This window comes from Chiloscyllium punctatum, chromosome 13 (assembly GCF_047496795.1).
Source record: "Chiloscyllium punctatum isolate Juve2018m chromosome 13, sChiPun1.3, whole genome shotgun sequence".
Taxonomy (NCBI): Eukaryota; Metazoa; Chordata; class Chondrichthyes; order Orectolobiformes; family Hemiscylliidae; genus Chiloscyllium; species Chiloscyllium punctatum.
Genome location: NC_092751.1, coordinates 22,197,137 through 22,216,728, shown reverse-complemented (window position 1 = coordinate 22,216,728; position 19,592 = coordinate 22,197,137).

Genomic DNA, 19,592 nt, shown 5'->3' with positions numbered 1-19,592 from the left:
GGGGAAATCAACATCTCAGCTTTGGTCCGAATAATGATTGATAAAGTTTGCACAGCACTTCCATGGTTTTGGAATTCACATTTCAATTTATATAGCTCAAGGTCATGAGTGTATTTTTACAATCTTATATGTTTGTACTTTCCATATTTTGGAATGGACAAAAAGTCATTTTGTCCCTGTATTTTGTGTTGCATAAGCATATTGTATTACTGGGGAAGAAGGGACCTGTTCTGATGTTATGGTCTTCATCTGAACAATGGCTGGGACCAGAGTCCTAACAAATCACATAACTAGGGCTGCGGTCAGATTTTCCAACAAATGTTTAGGCTTCGGTGGGGTTTCAGTTATAGGGGAAATTAGAAAATCCAAATCAAAATAGGAGGTAAGAGTGCAGAACGCAGGAGAGTTTATTAAAATCTCCACCACAGGCACAAATGGGACAGAGTGTATTGAAAGTGTAAACAATCAAACTTCAAGTACACTGGACAGACAAATGAAATTGAGAGGAGGCACGGTTTATACAGAACTGAGAGCGTTATATCTGAATGCATGCATTATAAGAAATAAAGTAAATGATCTTGTAGCTCAGATTGAAATTGGCAGAGACGTGCTGAAAGGGGATCAGATTGACAATATTCAAAGGTATGCATCCTATCGAAAAGATAGGTTGGTGAGGGGAGTAAGAATGAAAATAAATCAATCGTAAGAATCCTGGTCTCCTTGCTATCGGAAGAATGTTGTGAAACTTGAAAGTAATCAGAAAAGATTTACAAGGATTGGACTATTTGAGCTACATGGAGAAGTTGAACAGGTTGGGGCTGTTTGCCCTGGAGCGTGAGAGGCTGAGAGGTGACCTTATAGCGGTTTAGGAAATCACAAGGGGCATGCATAGGATAAATAGACAAAGTATTTTCCCTGGATTGGGGGAGAACTAGAGAGTATAGGTTTAGGTAGAGAAGGGAAAGATTTAAAAGGGGCCAAAGGAGCAAGTTTTTTCATGCACAGGGTGGTGTGTGTATGGAAACAACTGTGGGAGGAAGTAGTGGACACTGGTCCCATTCGAATATTTAAAAAGCATCTGGATGGGTATGTAAATAGGAGGAGTACGACGGATATAGGCCAAGTGCTGGCAAATGGGATTAAATTAGGTTGGGTAACCTGGTCGGCATGGACGAGTTGGACTGAAGGATCTGTTTCCATGCTGGACATCTCTCTGACTGTATAACTTTCTGACCGTATGACATATAGTAAGGTCAGATGGCAAAAAAATCAGTGTGGGTCGAATAGAGTATCCCGAAAGGTTGAATAAAGACACATAGATGGCGTTATTTTCAGGATTCCAAAATGTAGTCAGGAGCTGCGGCACAATATACACCAGGAGATAGGAAAGATCCATAGAAAAGGCAAAGTACAGTAGTCATGGGAGATTGCAATACACGGGGGGACTGGGAAAATCAGTGTGGTAGTAGTTCACAAGAAAAATAATTTGTGGAGTATCTTCGATAGAGCCTTTTGGAACAGCTTGTAGTGGAGCCCACTCAGGAAGAGGCAAGACGGGGTTTAGTGTGGTGCAATGAGGCAGACAATTTAAGAGAACTTAAAGTGAAGGAACACGAAGGAAACAGTAATCATAATATGATTGAATTTATTTTGCAATTTGAGAGGGAGAAGATAGAACACGAAGGAAACAGTAATCATAATATGATTGAATTTATTTTGCAATTTGAGAGGGAGAAGATAGAATCAGAGGTAATGGTATTTAAGCTGTATTAAGTCAACTACAGAGGCATGAGGAATGAGCTGGGTAGAATTGACTGGAATGGGGTCTAGCATGAAAAACAGTAAAACAGCAATGACAGGAGTATCTGGGAGTTAATTCAGGAGACACAACGGAGATTCTTCCCGAGAAAAAAGAATAATGTTACAGGGGAAGATGCAACAACCATGGCTGACTAGGTTAAAAATCAGACAACAGCAGGTTATAGTCCAACAGGTTTAATTGGAAGCACACTAGCTTTCAGAGTGAGGCTCCTTCAACAGGTGTTTGTGTAGGAAGTCAGGGACAGAATAAAAGCAAAAGAGCAAGCGTATAAAGTGACGAAGGGCAGAGGAAAACTAGACGATTTGGAAGCTCACAAAGACCAACAGAGGACAACAATATAAGAAATATGGAGGAAGGAGATTAAATATGAGGGTAAGCTTGCCAGTTAAATCAAGAAAAATTGTAAGATTTTCTTTAGATATAAAAAGGGCAAAGGCGAGACAAAAGTGGACATTGGGCTGCTGGAAAATGGCACAGGACAGACAGTAGTGGGGAACAAAGAAATGGCCGAGGACACGAATAATTTCCCAATAGTTCAAGATTGTGAAGGGCAAAGCTCAGTATGTCACCCATCGCCAAGGCAAACAGGGTAGAAAAGCTAAATGGGCTTAACATGGATAAATAACATGGATAAATCACCTGGACCAGAAGGACTACACCACGGAGTTCTAAGGGAGAAAGCTCAGTGGTAGTGGAGGAGTTAGTGGTGACCTTTCTGAAATCATTAGAATCAGGGAATGTCCAAGAGGACTGGAATAACGCTAATGTAAAATCTCTGTTTAAAAAGGGAATAAGGCCGAAGTCAGAAAATTACAGACCAAATAGCCTAACCTCAGTCGTGGGTATGATCCTGGAACCGATCGGGAAGAATAAGATTTCTGAATGTTTGGAGGTGTATAGTAATATAGGGCAAAGTTAGCATGGTAACATCAAGGGGAGGTCATGCCTGATGCATCTACTCGAACATTTTGAGAAAGTAACGAACAGTGTAGACCCAGGAACGCCAACGGATGTTATTACCCGGACCTCAAGAAGGCTTTCGACGAGTGCCACGCAGAAGACTATTGATTAAGATAAGGGCCCATGGTGACAGAGGCAAAGTGCTAGCATGGATTGAACTTTGGCTGCTTGGATAAAAGCAGGTAGTGGGGATAAACTGGTCCTTCTCAGGATGGCAGCCGGTGACAAAATGTGTTCTGCAAGACTCAGTGTTGGGACAACTTTTCACATTGTACATTAATGATCTAGAGAATGGAACGGAGGGAATTCTGCCTAAGTTTGCAGACATTGCAAAGATATGTAGAGGGACAGGAAACACTGAGGAGGCAGCAAAGCTGCAGAAGGATTTGGACAGGTTAGGAGATGGACAAAGCAGAGGCAGATGAAGTAAAACATGGAGTAGTAAGAGGTCATGCACCTTGGAACGAAGAATAGGGGCATGTACTATTTACTAAATGGGGAGAAAATTCAGAAGTCTGAAATGCAGAGAGACTTGGGAATACTAGTCCACGCGTCTCTCAAGGTAAACTTGCAAGTTGAGTCATTAGTTAGCAAGTCAAGTGCAATGAAGGGATTTATTTCGAGAGGAATTGAAGTTAAAAGCGGCGATGTACTTACTAGGTACTAAAAAGCTCTGGTCAGGTCACATTTAGATTATTGTTTGCAATTTTGGGTCTTATATCTCAGCAGGTACGTAATGGTCCTGGAGCGAGTTCAGAGGAGGTTCAGTGGAATGGTCACAGGAATGAAAAGTTTAACATATGAGGAACGTTTGAGGGCCTGGGTAGATACTCGATGGTGTTTAGAAGAGTGAGGGGGAATCTAATTCAAACTTACAGAATGCTGAATGACCTGGACAGAGTGGATTTTGGGACATTTTGTCCATTGGTAGGAAAGACTAGGATCCGAGGCACAGACATAGACCAGAGCGAAGACCTCTTAGAACAGAGATAACGAGTAACTTCTTCAGCCAGAGCATTGTGAGTCTATGGAATCCACTGCCACAGAAGACTGTGGAGGCGAGGTCATTGAGTATACTTAAGCCTGCGTAGATAGGTTCTCGATTATAAACAGGATAAAGGGTTTTGGGAAGAATGGGTTTGAGAAATTTATCAGCTTTGATTGATGTTTGAGCAGACTGGGTGGGCTGAATGGCCAAGTTTCTACTCCTATGTCTTCTGGTCATACGATCTTTAGTAATATTTGCTCTCCTCAGTCCTCATTGTAGATTTATACTTGAATCTGATCTTCACATTATTTACAAAGAAAAAAGTTCTAATACTGATGACTGAGCAATATTATGTTCCCTCACTCTCGTCTCAGCTGCCATGTCCCTAATTCTGTCTATTTTCTGTCTCCACCCCAATGCCATAACCACATTGTAATTGAAGTCCAGTAAGTGGCACTTCATCACAGTTGATTGACATTAGTGAATCAACAGCATTACCCTCACCTGCCCTCTCTGACCCTGAGTAACAATCTGAATTGCATTTGTCAGGGACAATTCTCTGTTAACATATCCATTCCGTTTGTCTGTTATAACCCCATGTTGTCTTCGGCACATTTTCCTGTCAGATCATCGAGTATAAACATTCTCTCAAAGCTTTATTTATATTGTAATCATTGATCACTAGTTGCAGGCTGTACGTTTCCAGTTATAAACAGAGAAACTCATTCATGTTCAGACAATCCTCTGTGATTACTCTCATATCCAATTCAGATGGAATATTAACACACAATCAATGTACCATCTCCAACATTCCTTCCCTCAGTCACCCTCACATGTTCCACTCCGAATGTGTAACTTTCATACGTTATTTTGAAATTTAATAATAACTGTATTGAATTGAAAGGGGTTAACTGGAGCTATTTATTCAGCGACTATAATTAATCTCAGTCGCTGTGGATCTTAAATGTGTTACTGGAGAATTAGCCTCTTCTTCAAATAAGGACTGGGTTCGATGTGATATCCCATAGTATGAGCAGGAGCATCACTGACAGCAATAACAGGGATCAGCAGCTCCAGAGAGAGGGGAATGAGAGATCAGCTTCTGAGAACAATAGACTGGAATGTTCCAACAATGGATCAGAATCTGAGAACATTTGACTGGAATGTTCCAACAATGGACAGGAGTTTATCTGAGAGTCTTTACTACCTTTGTCAGCCTTGGATATCATTAACATCACGGATTGAAGATATCCTTTGGATTACTCAAGGTAGTTAATATCCCATCCTCGCTGTAGTTGGTGTTCCTATTAAGTCATTCCCGTTGTCTAATAACCCGGGCTGAACTGTGTTTCTGCTCATGTCAGGTAAATTTTGGAAAAGGGGAAGTCAGTGTCTTCACTTCCAATCAAAAATTCCTTTCCTGATAAACACTAAGAAGCAAATTACCATTTATAAATTGCACACTGATATGCGAGGAGGAACCAGACTGTTCTCAAACTCCATAATCCGTCTAGCTCTGCACAGATCTACATTTCCATATCCTCCCCACTCACCAATCCTGCCCATTATCACAATTATGATGTCCCGGTGTAATCGTCACCCTCTGTGCGACTTATAAATAAACTTCTTTATTTGTGCCACTATGAAAAATAGATTCATCTGTTTCAAGTCCTTTCAAACTACATGTCCATGACAAGACAATTGTACTTGAGATGTTTAACTTGTTCTCTCCACAGAATCTGTCAGACAGGAAGACAGTGCGTGGTGCTCAGGTCATTGACTCTTCGTGTAGAGGCACAGAGTAATGATCTGTTGATGTCTCATAAAGCAAGTTGATGGAATTTAAAAGAAACCATCATTATCTGTAATAAACAGAAGCCTTGTGTCATGTCCTTTACATAAGGCAATGGGTTATCCTTCCTTGGTCAGGTCTCCGTGTAACTGTAAACCCACAGCTATGTGGTTTACTCTTTACTGTCCAGTGGAACAGCTCAACCAGCCACTCAGTTCAAGATAGGGATAACATGCTTTTTTGACCAGGGCCTCATACTGGTCTGACCAGGGCTTCATATATTTCGTGAAAAAGAACAAAAGTAAAGTAACTCCCTCCTCCTTCCTGTTTCCCATATTCCTACTGCTCATTTCCATCGGGTAGGTGACTATTCCTTATTTTAGGTGTAATCCATCTCATTGAGTCTGTTCCCGAGAGTGATGTACATCTTGATAGGCACCTCTGCTTTTATTAACATTGACATATAGATGTAAGGAAGTTGTAAATTTCGCATCAGTGGCAATATATAGAGAATGATGCTTTTTACGCCATAAGAAAGAAATGGAGACGGCGAAGTGAGAGAAAGTAATTATTGGGATCATCCCTGAGAGTGTTGTTGCGGACGTTTTTGGGGTATTGTCCACAGACTTTCTCTCCCTTATAAGGAATGATCTCCTTACCACAGACAGAGTGCAAAGGAGTTCCAGCAAACTAATCCCTGGGATGATGGTACCATGAGGAGTGAATGAAGATTAATCTGTCGCACTGTGAGAGAATATGATAGGATTACATTGGACCTTCCGGGGGATGGACAATCTCACATGATATTCTAAACAGACACTAATGCGGTGATATATCCCACGGCTTTTTTCTTTACTAAGTATATGAAGTTCTAGATACTTTTAGTACCTCCGAGAACATTCTCCCCATCCACACACACTCCCCATATCAATGAGAGAGCAGGAAATCCAGACACTGAACTAAAAACTCCACATATTAATACAGTGCATTTGGTGTGTGATCCTGCACTGAACGTAATGTTATCCACAATCCCAACATCAGCCACAATACCTTCAATCTAAAACAGCTAACTATTCCAACCAGCTCATGACCCCCACGGAGAACATGGGTCTGCCTTTTCGGCGATGGAAGATCTCTCCTTGAGACTTGACAGAACACATCTCGCTTCCCTCCTCACTGCCAGCAAACCACGTTAAATTAGCACATGTTCCGGAGACAATGGAGCCACGATGATCATCACGATCTGCTCCTGTGATTTGTCATGTTGGAGCATCAGTGACATCCTCCTGTTCCTGTATAAGCCTTTGCGAGGCTGAATGGCCGCTTCCTCGTCCCATCTAACAGTTTCGAGAGACTGTCTGGGCTCGACCTGTTCCTGTTTAACAATTTGATGTGCTGACCGGACCCCTCCTCTTCCTATGTAACAGGCAGGAGTATTGAATGTACTGCGAGTCTTCCCGTTCAGTCGTTTTGATCGGCTGAATACTAGCTCATATTCGTGTGTAACCAGCTTGGGATGCTGAATGAGCTCCTTTTTTAACTCTGGAAATGTGCAGTGTCTGGCCGTGCTGTGACATGTATGTTACCAACACGTTAACAGCTCAAACTGGAATGCTGTCCGGGTCTTGCTGCACATGTACACAGAATGCTTCAGGAGATGGGGGTGGGGGGGTGGGAATGTTCTGAACATTGTGTGATCTTCAGTGATCATCCCCATTTCTGACATAATGATGAGCAATGAAATTGATGACGCAGCTGAAGATGATTGTGTCGAGGAAGCTACCCTGAGGATCTCCTGTAGGGATGTCGCGGGACTGAAAGGATTGATGTCCACCAACCATGAACATCTTCCTCCGACCCCCAGTGGAGAGATTGCGACTGATACCTATTACATTTAATTCAGTCAACGTTTCTTGATGCCATCTTGAGTCAACTCCGGTCTTGCTATCAGAGTCAGTCACTCTTACATGAGCTGCTGTGTTCACCTCTTTTGAACATAAAAATGGGTTACTGTGCATTTTTGGCGAGTGTAATCTTCTCACAGAGGATAGTGAATGTCAGGAATTATCTGGTCTAGAGAGTTTGGGGCTCTAGATCACTGAAAGTATTTACAAAGGAGGTAGGTGGGTTTTTGACCAGCCATAGAATTGAGGGATGTGAAGAACTGGGAAATAAAGCAGAGTAGATAACAACAGTGGATCATCCATAATCTTATACAATGGCACGGCAGGCCTGACCATCCGAATTACCATCCGATCCTGTTCCTTAAGTTCTCATATTCTGTAATTAGGAAGTTAATGGTTGTAATTTTCCTGAACATTCCGTTATTGGATGTTACAGTTAAAGAGAGCAAAGCATTTTAGGATTCATCTCTGGGTGAGGGATGGGATTGTATTCACAGTGAATCTGGATCTGCACCTTGACCAAAAAATGAAGCACAATTTGCAGAGAGGAGACATTCTAGAAATAGATCAGAGGCGTTTTTTTAGCACGGGCTGGGTTTTGAATTAACATTTTTCAACCCACGCCAAACGGTGTGTGACAATTGTGAGGGAGAGAAGGAGATCGTGTATTACTGTGGACCAGGTATTTCGAGCAATTGGCCTCCATCTACTCCTGTGCAGGAGCTGTGAGGGGCTGAATGGAATATAGGAACATCGGACTGAGGAGTAGGAGTGGGCCATTAGGCACTTTGTCTTTGCTCTGCCATGCACGAAAATCGTAGCTGATCTGATTGTAGTCTCAGCAGTACTTCTTCTGTACGTGCACTATTTTCCTGCATTTACTTGTCTATCAAATATTTAACATACACAACTTTGAATAAATGTAAACATCCAGGCGCCACAAACTTCCGGGGAAGGAATTCCCACTTGAACAGCCCTTTTAGAATTTGTCATTCGTCCACCAATCAATGTTGCAGGGTCAGTGTCTCCTTTTGCTGACACACTGCTCCACTGTTTACAACAAATTTCAAAGTTTAGTGATATGGCTAATGATATAAATGTCAGTCTGGCTTATCTTCTAGAAATATGTGAAACTCACACACACACACACATCTTAAGACAAAACAGAAAAATGAAAGCTTTCCAGAGTTTCGTAATAGTTGAACTCATAACAAGTGGATAGATGACAGACTGTCCCAAATGTTATTCTGTCATCTGAAGTTATTAGATTAGATTCCATACTGTGTGGAAATAGGCCCTTCAGCTCAACAAGTCCACACCGACCCTCCCAAGATTAACTGATCCAGTCCCATTTCCCTCTGGCTATGCACCAAACACTATGGACAATTTAGCATGGCTAATTCACATGACCTGCACACTTTTGGACCCGTGGGAGGAAACCAGAGCACCCGGAGGAAACCCACGCAGTCACTGGGAGAAAATGCAATCTCCACAAAGATAGGCGCCCGAGGCTGGAATCATACCCAAGACCCTGGTACTGTGAGGCAGCAGTGCTTACCACTGAGCCACCGTGCCGCCCAGTCTGCTTTGACAAGTTACTTGTGATGTGATTTCTCCCCAGAATAGTTAGATTTAGCTGAATTCCCTTTGCTTCAGACGGGAGAGAGATTCCAATGAACCTCTCATCAGGAATACACCACAACTCATCAGGTAGACGTGAGTCAGAAATTTACTGGTGTCAGGTGGAACAAAAGAAGAGAGAGGGATCAATTGGCTGCTGCTTCTCAGGCAGGGAACATTGTTCTCCCTCTCTGTGTTGAAACATGCAATCATGTCAACTGAACACCAAACTGGGCCGTGTGCGCTCGTCGTGAGCATTCTCTGGACTGGAACAGAATGGACGATAGGCAAGTGCATCATTGCTGTTGTTATACACAGTGCCTTTCATTAGCAAATGAGAAAATTCCTGCTTTTTAATTAGATGATATGTTAGTACGCATATGCTTAATTTTTAAAAATCGTTTGATGTTTTCATAATATCAGTGCTAAAGTCGATACATTTTATTCTTAAAATTTATTCCATAGTTTTTGCCTCCCTGAGAAGAGAAAATGTGCATCCAGCTGATTTTTCTCAAAATCGTATATGCTTCAAAAGGATTTCTTATCTAAGTCCAAAACTGATAAGGTTTCAAAACAAAAAGCCTTCATTCCAGGAAAGTGTGAACAAAACATTGTTGATCAGCTTCTAAAACGTATTTTTAGGTTAAGGGATAAATACTGCACAAAATGTGCCAGATGCGGTATTAACAACGCCCCGTACAGACGTAGACTAAAAAAATGTGATGTTGGAAAAGCACAACAGGCCAGGCACATCCAATGAACAGGAGACTCGATGTTTCGGGCACATTCCTGATGAAGGACTTATATCCGTGACTCCCAATTCTCCTGCTCCTCGGTTGTTGCCTGATTGGCTGTGCTGTTCCAGCCACACTGTTCAACTCTGATCTCCAGCATCGGCACTCCTCACTTTTACCAGTACAGAGGCAGTAAAACGTTCCTGATTAAACCTGGAATCTTTTGCCAGAAACACAATCATTCAACTTAGCTTTCAAATCACTTACAGCAAGTGCAGACTAACTGCATATGATTTGTGCACCAGGATCATTAAAACCGTCTGTATCTCAGAGTTCTGCAATCTCTCTCCACTTAAACTGTTTACCATTGTTTTATCCTTCCTTCCAAAATAGACAACTCACATCATGCTATATCTGCTGAAGGTTTGCTCACTAACCTCCTTTTGCCTATATCACATTGATGACACACGACCTCCATTTGATGACATACTGGATGACCACCTTGGTGTTTAAGCTAAATGGGAATTTGATAAATTCAGTCCCTTCCTCCATATCTTTGATACAGATATTGATCATTGATGATCCCATAGTGATCTCTGAGGCACTCCACTAGTTACAGCTTTGTAATGTGAAAATAAGCATTTATCGCTCCTCTCTAGTTCCTGGTAGCAACAGCTTCCTGTGTTGCAGCTCAGATGTTTACATGGCGTCCTGTGCTGTAAAAGGTACTCAATGAGATGAAATGATTCGTTCTATTTTCCTCTGTAACTCGTTAAATAGGCAGAATGGTCACCTCCAGACTCATGGTAACGATAATGACTGGCTGAATGAGGTGGCCCAATATCTCTGTCACAGTTTCGAGGGGTGGATGGAAGTCACAATACACCGGGTCGTGGCAGCAGTAATCCCTGTAACCGCATCGAACGGTGGCTTGAGGGAACGACACATGAGGTAGCGGCAGCAGTATATCTTTGTAATAGCCTCGAGGGTTGGATTACGGACACAAAACATTGGGTAGGGGCAACAGTATATCTCTGTAACAGCATCGAGCGTGGATTACGAGAACAACACATGGCGTAGGGACAGCAGCATGTCTCTGTAACAGCCTCGAGGGTGGATTGAGGGAACAACACATGGGGTAGGGGCAGCAGTTGTCCATTCGGCGCCACCAGTCAGATGCTCCTGACTGATCCGATTGTGTTTGACCATCCATCTCCTGTCTGTTCCCAATAAATATTGACTCTCCTGTCCAGCAAAGATCAGTCAAGCTCAGCCTTGAATATCTTCAAAAACCGAGTCTTCACTGCTCCCTGAGGATGAGGACCCTACAGATAATACAACACTAAAGTGAAAGGGGCGACCTTATTTCAGTGTGGGCCCTGTTATTTTAAACTGTGTTAACATAACCTGAAATCGCCACTTCTTTTGAAACACAAGGACAGAATAATTAGGCATGGAGATAAACTATTCAGCCCTCTAAACCTGTCCAATAGGACCACTGACTCTGTTCAATCAAATATGTATTAAACTCATTCTCTGCTCCTGTCCCAGGGAGAGAATAACTGATATCATGACACCACACGAGATTTAAAATGCAGAATTAGTACTTTCGGCCCATTGACTCTGAATGCCATTAAATAGTGGCTTCGAGATTTCTCAGCATCATTCTCCTGACTACCCTCTGTAACTCTTGACATGCTTATTCATCAAAAACCTATCTATCTCTGTCTTATAAGCACTAGTGTCTGTGTCTCTGTATGTCCGTATGTACACTTGTGTGTGTTTGTTCATGTGTCTGTGTGTTTGTGTATTTATGTGCTGACATCGGTTTATCTGTGTATTAGCCTGTGCGTTGTACTTGTACTTGTGTCTATTTACGTGCGACTGTCAATGTCTCCGTATGCCACAACTTGTGTGCGGTTCTATCTCCGTGTATGTACTGTGAGTGACAGTATATCAATGTGCTTACATATGTCTCTGAATATTTTTGTGTCTGTATCTCTCTGTAATGAGATATTTGTTGTTTTGGGAGGGAGAAAATTAGGAGAACAGACAGAATGGTTAAAGTGCAAATTGCCCTTCAGTGAGCATTAATTTTTTTACTCAGTTGGATGGGCATGGATGTCACGGAATCTCCATATGACACGTCCTGGTCCACTCCGGCTCATACCAGTGTCCTCCCCACATGGCGGGGGGAGGGGGGTGCGGTGGAGGAGGGATCAGATATCAGGTGCTCCACAATCTGGTCTGGCCCTTTCTCTCCTATTACAGTCTGTTTCTCCTGGAATGGGAGAAATGTGGGCGGGAGTGATGGTGGAAATGTGTGGCCTTGCTGTTAGTGCTGGTGTAGGTGGAGGGGGAGGAGGAATGGTGAGGTGTCCGGAGGGAGTCCGTCCACAATGTTGTATCCATGCAGGGTTATTAGTGTTGGGAGTATCGGGGAGGGAGAGAGAGTGCGCGGCGTGGGGGTGGGGTGGGGAGGGTGCTGAAATCAATCGTGAGAGTAGTCGTGCGTGAGCCTTATTTGGAGATAGAGTGTGAGCCTTGTTAGGTGGTAGTTGCTATAACAGTTAGTGAGTGTGAGGGAGCAGAGAGAGTACAGTGACAGTTAACCTGACAGAGTGGGGAAGATATTGATAATTGTCCTGGATGCTGGTCATTTCTTCAGATCATGTCAGCGTCGAGATGACACTGCCCGAATGTCTTGTCCAAGTCAACCACTAATAATGCCACAGACCCTGTCCCTCAGATTCCACAGAATCAGTTTTGGTGGATCTTACAAATAGGAAAGAGAACCAAGCATTGGTGTATTATGTATCTAAACCAATGCTCTCGTGCAAATTATGTGCATTGTATGCTCTGGAAATTAGAGATACAAATATTGTGGGTGCTGCAGTATTATTGCATGATCTCAAATTGCATCTAAACTGCGTTAACTAAGTGACTGCTAATGTTATGAAAAATAAATTCCATAAGCGTGTAACAGGTTGGTTGAAGAGTACTTTGTGACTCATTATTAACCTTGCTCTGAGGACTAGAGACGTTAATATATTGTATTTTACGAGGCGCCTGCATACAATATAGAACGTTTGAGCATGAAGTGGTGGACACGCCATGATGTTAGAGTCATAGAATCATGGAGCCCTGCAGCATGAATACAGGCCCTTTGGACCAAAGTGGTCCGTGCCGATCAAAATGTCAATCCTGCGAATTCTATTTCCCTGCCCTTGCCCTTATTCTTCTAAATCTTTCCTATCCGCATATTTGTCTAAAAGTCTTTTGAACGTTGTTAATGGACGTGCCTCAACCAAACCGCTGTCTGCAAATTCCATATGTGTACCAATCTCTGCATAAAAACGTTGGTGCTCAGGATCCTTTTTATTCTTTCACCTCTAGACCTGGATTCCCAAAACTGGCAGAAAGAATGAGTGCATTCATCTTATCCATGCATCTCATGATTTTATAATTTTCTGTACGATTTCCGCTCAGTTTCTTACACTCAAAGGAAAATGTTATGGCCGGTCCAAACTCTCTCTACAACTCAAACTGTCGAGTACTGGCAACATCCTTGGACATGTCTTCTGTCCTCTTTCCAGTTTAATCACATCCTTCCTATGGCAAAGTGAACATAACCGAACACAATACTCCAAATGCGTGCCTCACCAGCGTCCTGTCCAACTGCAATATAACTCGCCAACTTCTATACTCAATGCCCTGACTGATGAAGGCCAGTGTGTCAAAAGCCTTTTTCACTGGCCTGACTACATGCAACTAATTTCAGAGAACCACGGACCTCAGCTACAAGGTCCCTCTGTTTATCGACATTCCTTCAGGGTCTAACATTCACCACGAAACTCCAACCTGGATTTGACTTTCTAAAATGTAATACCCCACATATATCTATATTAATCTCCATTTGCCATTTCTTGGCCCACTTCCCCAGCTGATAAAGGTCCTGCTGCAATTTCTGATAACCTTTCTCACTGTTCACACTATTGCCTATTTTACTGTCATCAGCCTAATTACTAATCATGCCTTGTACATTCTCATCCAAATCATTGATATAGATAACAAACAGTAATAGGCCCAGCCCCGACCCCTGAGACACTCCACTAGTCACAGGCCTCCAGTCCAACTAGCATCTTTCCAGTATTAGCTTCTGCTTTCTACCATCAAGCCAAATGAATATCCAATTTGCTAGATCCCCCTGGATTCCATGCCATCGAACCTTTCAGAGCAGCCTATCATGTGGAACCTTATCAAAGGCCTTTCTGAAATCTAGATAGACTACGTCTACCACCCTACCTTCATCAACATTCCAGTTCCCTTCCTCAAAAGAACGCTAAAGAATTGTGAGCCATGATATCCTCTGCACAAAGCTGTGCTGACTGCTCCTTATGAAACAGTGTCTTTTCAAATGCATGTATATGTTATCTCTCAGAACCTTCTCAAGTAAATTACATGTCACAGTTGTTAAGCTAACTGGCCTATAATTCACAGGTTCTTCTTCGCAGCCCTCCTTGAACAAGAGCACAACGTTCACTATCCTTTCGTCTTCTGGGACCTCCCCCGTGGCCAGTGATGATGCAAAAAGATCAGCCAGGACCCCTGCAATATCTTTTCTCGCCTCTTGCTGTGTTCTTGGATACACCTGGTCAGGACTATGAGATCTACATAAATACAATAATGACTGACAAATATGTCTATTTCTTTAATGTAGAATCACCAAAGAAAGGGCACGTGACTTAATGAAGGTTTACATAATAAATTAAAGATTATATTAATCATACGAAGTGAGTTCAGAAGAAATTTAGACATTGTGGAAACCGGAGAATTCTCAGAAATTTGTTTGTGTGGAGTTTGCATATTCTCCCAGTGTCTGCGTGGGTTTCCTTCGAGTGCTCTGGTTTCCTCCCACAGTCCAAAGATTTACAGGTTAGGTGAAATAGACATGCTTATTTGCCCAAAGTGTTCAGGGATGTGTAGATTAGCTGCATCAGTCGCAAAATGTAGAATTGGATGGGAATGGGTCTGGGTGGTTACTCTTCAGAGGGGCAGGATGGACTTGTTGGGCCCAAGGGCCTTTTCCACACTGTGTGCTTTTAATGATTCTGTGAAAGAAGAACACAAAGACTACATAAATCTACAATCTGTATTGCAAAGAAAACAAAATAAAATCAGGGTCAAATGTGGAATTTTGTAATCTGGAGAGGAGAGGTTATTGTTGAGAACAGGGAAATTGCCAAGAAAGTAACCAGTTACTTTGCATCTGTCATCACGGAGGAAGATCCAGAAAATCGCGGAGAAATACCAAATGATCACATGGAATTTGTGGAACTAAAGACCTAAAATCAATTCATATCAGTAACAAGGTAGAACTTGAAGGCTAGCATAGTAGTATTGTAGCTGGATTGAGCATTGCTAAGTCTTATGAGCCAGTTGTACTTCGTATCAAAATATTAGAAATAAATCAGCAATAGACGCATTAATTGCGCTGTCGATGACTGTTTTCTTTCCGTGTACATTCAGCAGAGGCTGGAAGTTAGTAAATGTGTTCCAAGCATTGTAGATAAATGGGAGGGATTCAAGCATCTGCAAAGGGAAGAAGAGATAGTGTGGAGAACTGCAGACCGATTAACTTGACATCTGTAGGGAAACTGATGGAATCTATTATGTTGGATGTGATATTGGATATTTAGAAATTAACAGCAACATTGGAGAGGATCTTATACACTGACAGAGTCTAACAGAGTCTTCATCCTTGACAAACTTCAGAATGATATGAACTTGTTGATTGCAACATAGAAATGGCATATTTCGATTTTCAGATGGCTTTTTAAAATCAGAACTCATGCAGCGAATTCATAAATAAAGTAATGTAAATGGTAATTGGAGAAATGTATAGAAGTGGAAAGTTAAAGTCAGGTTCTCCTTCATTTAAATGAATCAGAACATAGTCGGAAGGTCATGTTGAAGCAGTTTCACAGCTTGCTAATGAAACTGTACATAGAGTATTGTGTCCAGTGTTGGTGACCCACTCTGAGAAAGAATATACTGACCACGGAGGATGTGCAATGGACAGTCTCCAGATTAATCCCCCAGATGGTGAGATTGCCTGATGTGGAAACTCGGCCTGTGTTCTTTAGAGTTTCAAAGAATGAGAGGTGAGCATAGTGAAACTTAGAAAAGTTACTAAACATATGACAAGGTGGAAATAAACAGGATTTTTCTCTGGTTGTCTACTCTACATTTAAGGCAAATAATGGCAGGTAAAGGATGGAAAATTTCAGACTGCAATACGAAGGCAATTCTTCATTTGAAGGCGCCTGACTAACACAGGGACATGGAAACCTGCTGGCAGGGCAAGATTAGGGAGAATCCCCAGATATTCGACTGGGACGTCAAGTGGAACGGAATAACCAGGGAACAGGTAGGACTCATAAGTGACTTGCCAAATTTCATCCAAATCAACTTAGTGGCAGGAGACAGAAGGCCTGCTGGTAGAAGTCTGTTTTTTTGACTGGAGACCAATATCTAATCGTGCACCACCGGGATCAGTGGTGTGTCCCAAATTATTTGTGATTCGGAGATGCCAGTGTTGGACTGGCTTGGGCAAAGTTAAAAATGTTGCAAACACTAGATGATATTCCAACAGTTTATTTGAAGGCACGATCTTTCAAAGAGCATAATCACGTGATGAAGAAGCAGCGCTGCGAAAGCCAGTGCGTCCGAATAAAACTGTTGGATTATAAACTGATGTTTAATGTTTTTTAACCTTATTATTTATAGTATTCATAAATGATGCAGCTATGAATATGGAACGGATTAGGGTGAGTGTGAGAAATCAGTTTGCGTTTAACACAAAGCTTGGCTGGTTGGTTGGCAGTGAGGAGGAAGGCCTTATATTACAGGAAGATACAGATGGAATGATGAAATGGGTGGATCAATGGCTGATGGAATGTAACCCTGATAAATATGAGGTGATGTACTTTAGAAGAAGCAACTGGACAGGGGAGGACTCAAAGAATAGCAGCACACTAGGAAGCTCAGAGGGTGCTGCTCCACATATTGGTCGGCACGGTGGCACACTGGTTAGCACTGCTACCTCGCAGCGTCAGAGACCCGGGTTCAATTCCCGACTCAGTCGACTGACTGTTTGGAGCTTGCACATTCCCCCTGTGTCTGCATTGGTTTCCTGCGGGTGCGCCAGTTTCATCCCACTGTGCAAAGATGTGCAGATCAGGTGAATTGGCCATGCTAAATTGCCCGTAGTGTTAGGTAAAGGTGTGAATGTAGGGGAATGTGTGGGTTGCGCTTCGGTGGATCGGTGTGGACTTGTTGGGCCGAAGTGCCTGTTTCCACACTGTAAGTAATCTAATCTAATACCCGTGAATGTGATTAAACAGCTTAATGCACAAGTTGACAAATCATAGCGACCATAAACATAGACTCTATTCATGGAGGCACAGATAATAAGAGCTATGTGTAACTTTGGTTAGGCCAAATGGAATACTATGTACAGTTCTGGGAGCCACATTACAGAAAGTATGTGATTGCAGTGGAGATTCACCAGGATGTTCCCTTGGATGGATCAGCTCGGGTTGTTTACTTTGAAGCAGAGAAGGCTGAGAGGGACGTGCTTCAGAAGGATAAGATTACCAGGGGAACGGACAAGATGGATAGACAGCAGCTGTTCCTTTCAGTCAAAGGGCGAAGAACAAGGAAGTATCATTTTAAAGTGAAGGGCTTGATGTTTAGTGAGGATTTGAGGATTGGTTTTCATCCAGAGGCTGTTGGGGTCAGGAATGCACTTCCTGAGAGGGCAGTTTGCACAGGTAACCTCACAACCGTTAATAAATACATGGTCGTGCCCTTGAATTGCCATAACATACATGGCTATAGGCCTCGTATCGGAAAGTGGGACTAATGTAGATCCTGCTGTATTTATAACAGTACAGATTCAGTGCTTCTGTGATTGTATGGGTTGGACGGTCAATCATTGAGCAGCAGAAGACAGGAATTGATGAGTTTCTGAAGAATGTATTAACCAGGGTTATAAAAGTAAACTTGTCTCCGTGTTCTAGAACAGGGAAGCTAAACCTGTCTAATGCCCTGCTCCCTTCCTGATGTTTCTGTGCAGTCTGTGGGAAAGCTCTGTCATTGTTTTCATAAGCTCTTAAACATTAGGAGGGCAGCATCTGTCTGGTTGAAAAGACTGTGTTTCCCGTTCCCTTTTCCGAGGCTCGTTGTCGGTGTTCTGTCTGATTTTATCCTTTAAGAACTCAGAGCAATTTGATACAATTGAGTGTGTTGCTTGGCCGTTTCAGAGACCATTATAGAGTGTCGCACATGTCTGTGTGTCTGGAGACAATTGTAGACCAGACCGGGAAGCACGGGAGATTCACTTCCTGAAAGTACATTGGGGAGGGAACAGATGTTTACAATGGATATTAGATTCAAGGTCAATATTACTGGCACCAGATTTTATGTCTCGATATTTTGTTTATTGTTTTCAACTTCCACCAGCTGCCAGAGAATTATCCTGGATTATCAGTAATCCAGTGATATTTGCACAACAAATCAATTTTGCTGACTTTCCCCCAGTCCACACCCATACCCATTCACCCATCAGCCCTGTACTCAGTAACCTAACCTGGTTTCTGATGTGCGAACACATCCAGTTTCATATTCTCATTCTGCTGAGGGTCTCTCCCTGATGTCATGACTCCAATTTGTTACGTTACTTTAACATAATAATCTGAATCATTTTCTTTCCCGTCATAACATCTTCTCTGTTTGAAGTGAATGTTTTTTCCTCTGTTTTTCTCCCTGACCATGATTAAGACCTCGGTCGTGTCAGTGATGCCAGCCTTTGTCGTTTCAGAGGCAATGAACTTGTGCACTTTGCGTTTTTGTTCCCTTCCCAATGTATAGCGCTCTCTGGTGGACAGGGCGTTGGAGCAGATTCAACACACGTCTTTGGAAAATGTTCAAAAACAGAAACTGCTGGAGAAACTAAGGAGGTCTGGCTGCATCTTGTGAAGTGATAGCTGAGTTCAACTTTCGTGTCCAGCGACCCTTCGATAAAGCTCCCACTTCCTACAGCAATTTGTGCATTTTTATTTCTAGTATTCATAGTTATTTGTTTAATTGAAAATTTGTGCTGTGCCTATTCATTTCTGGAGAAACTTAGCAGGTCTGGCAGCATCTGCAGAGACAGAAAAACAGAGTGAGCGTTTCAAGTCCAGTGTGATCCTTCTTCAGAACTGAAAAGGATTGGAAACTGGGCATTTTAGTTCCTTGCCAGAGGTGGGGGGTAGGTGACGGGGAAAAGAGGGTGTGACAACAGATAAACAGGCTTTTAGCAGTGGTGAAAAGCGAAGATTGTATAAAATGAGATTAAATTAAGATGTGAATGGGGGAAAGGGGTTCTCTCTATTGAGTGCAAGATAAAGAAGACACAATCACATAAGGTCATATGGAGGCCAGGAGGGAGAATGTTGAACATGTGGTATTATATAGATCTGTCCAGAGATACATTTTCACTGCAGAGATCACTGCCGTCAGGCAAAGGATTTCAGATGCTTGACGGCTTATTGGCACTAGTAAGATTTTCATGCTGCCTTAGTATTGTAACATAAAGAAGAAAACAAATAACAGTATGAAGTTTGGGCTGAGCGTTGTTGACCTGTCACTTTTAATTTTGTTTCAAACTTACCGTGCTGATCTTTAAATGCTTGTTCTTGAAGTTAGTATCAGATGGAGTATAAGA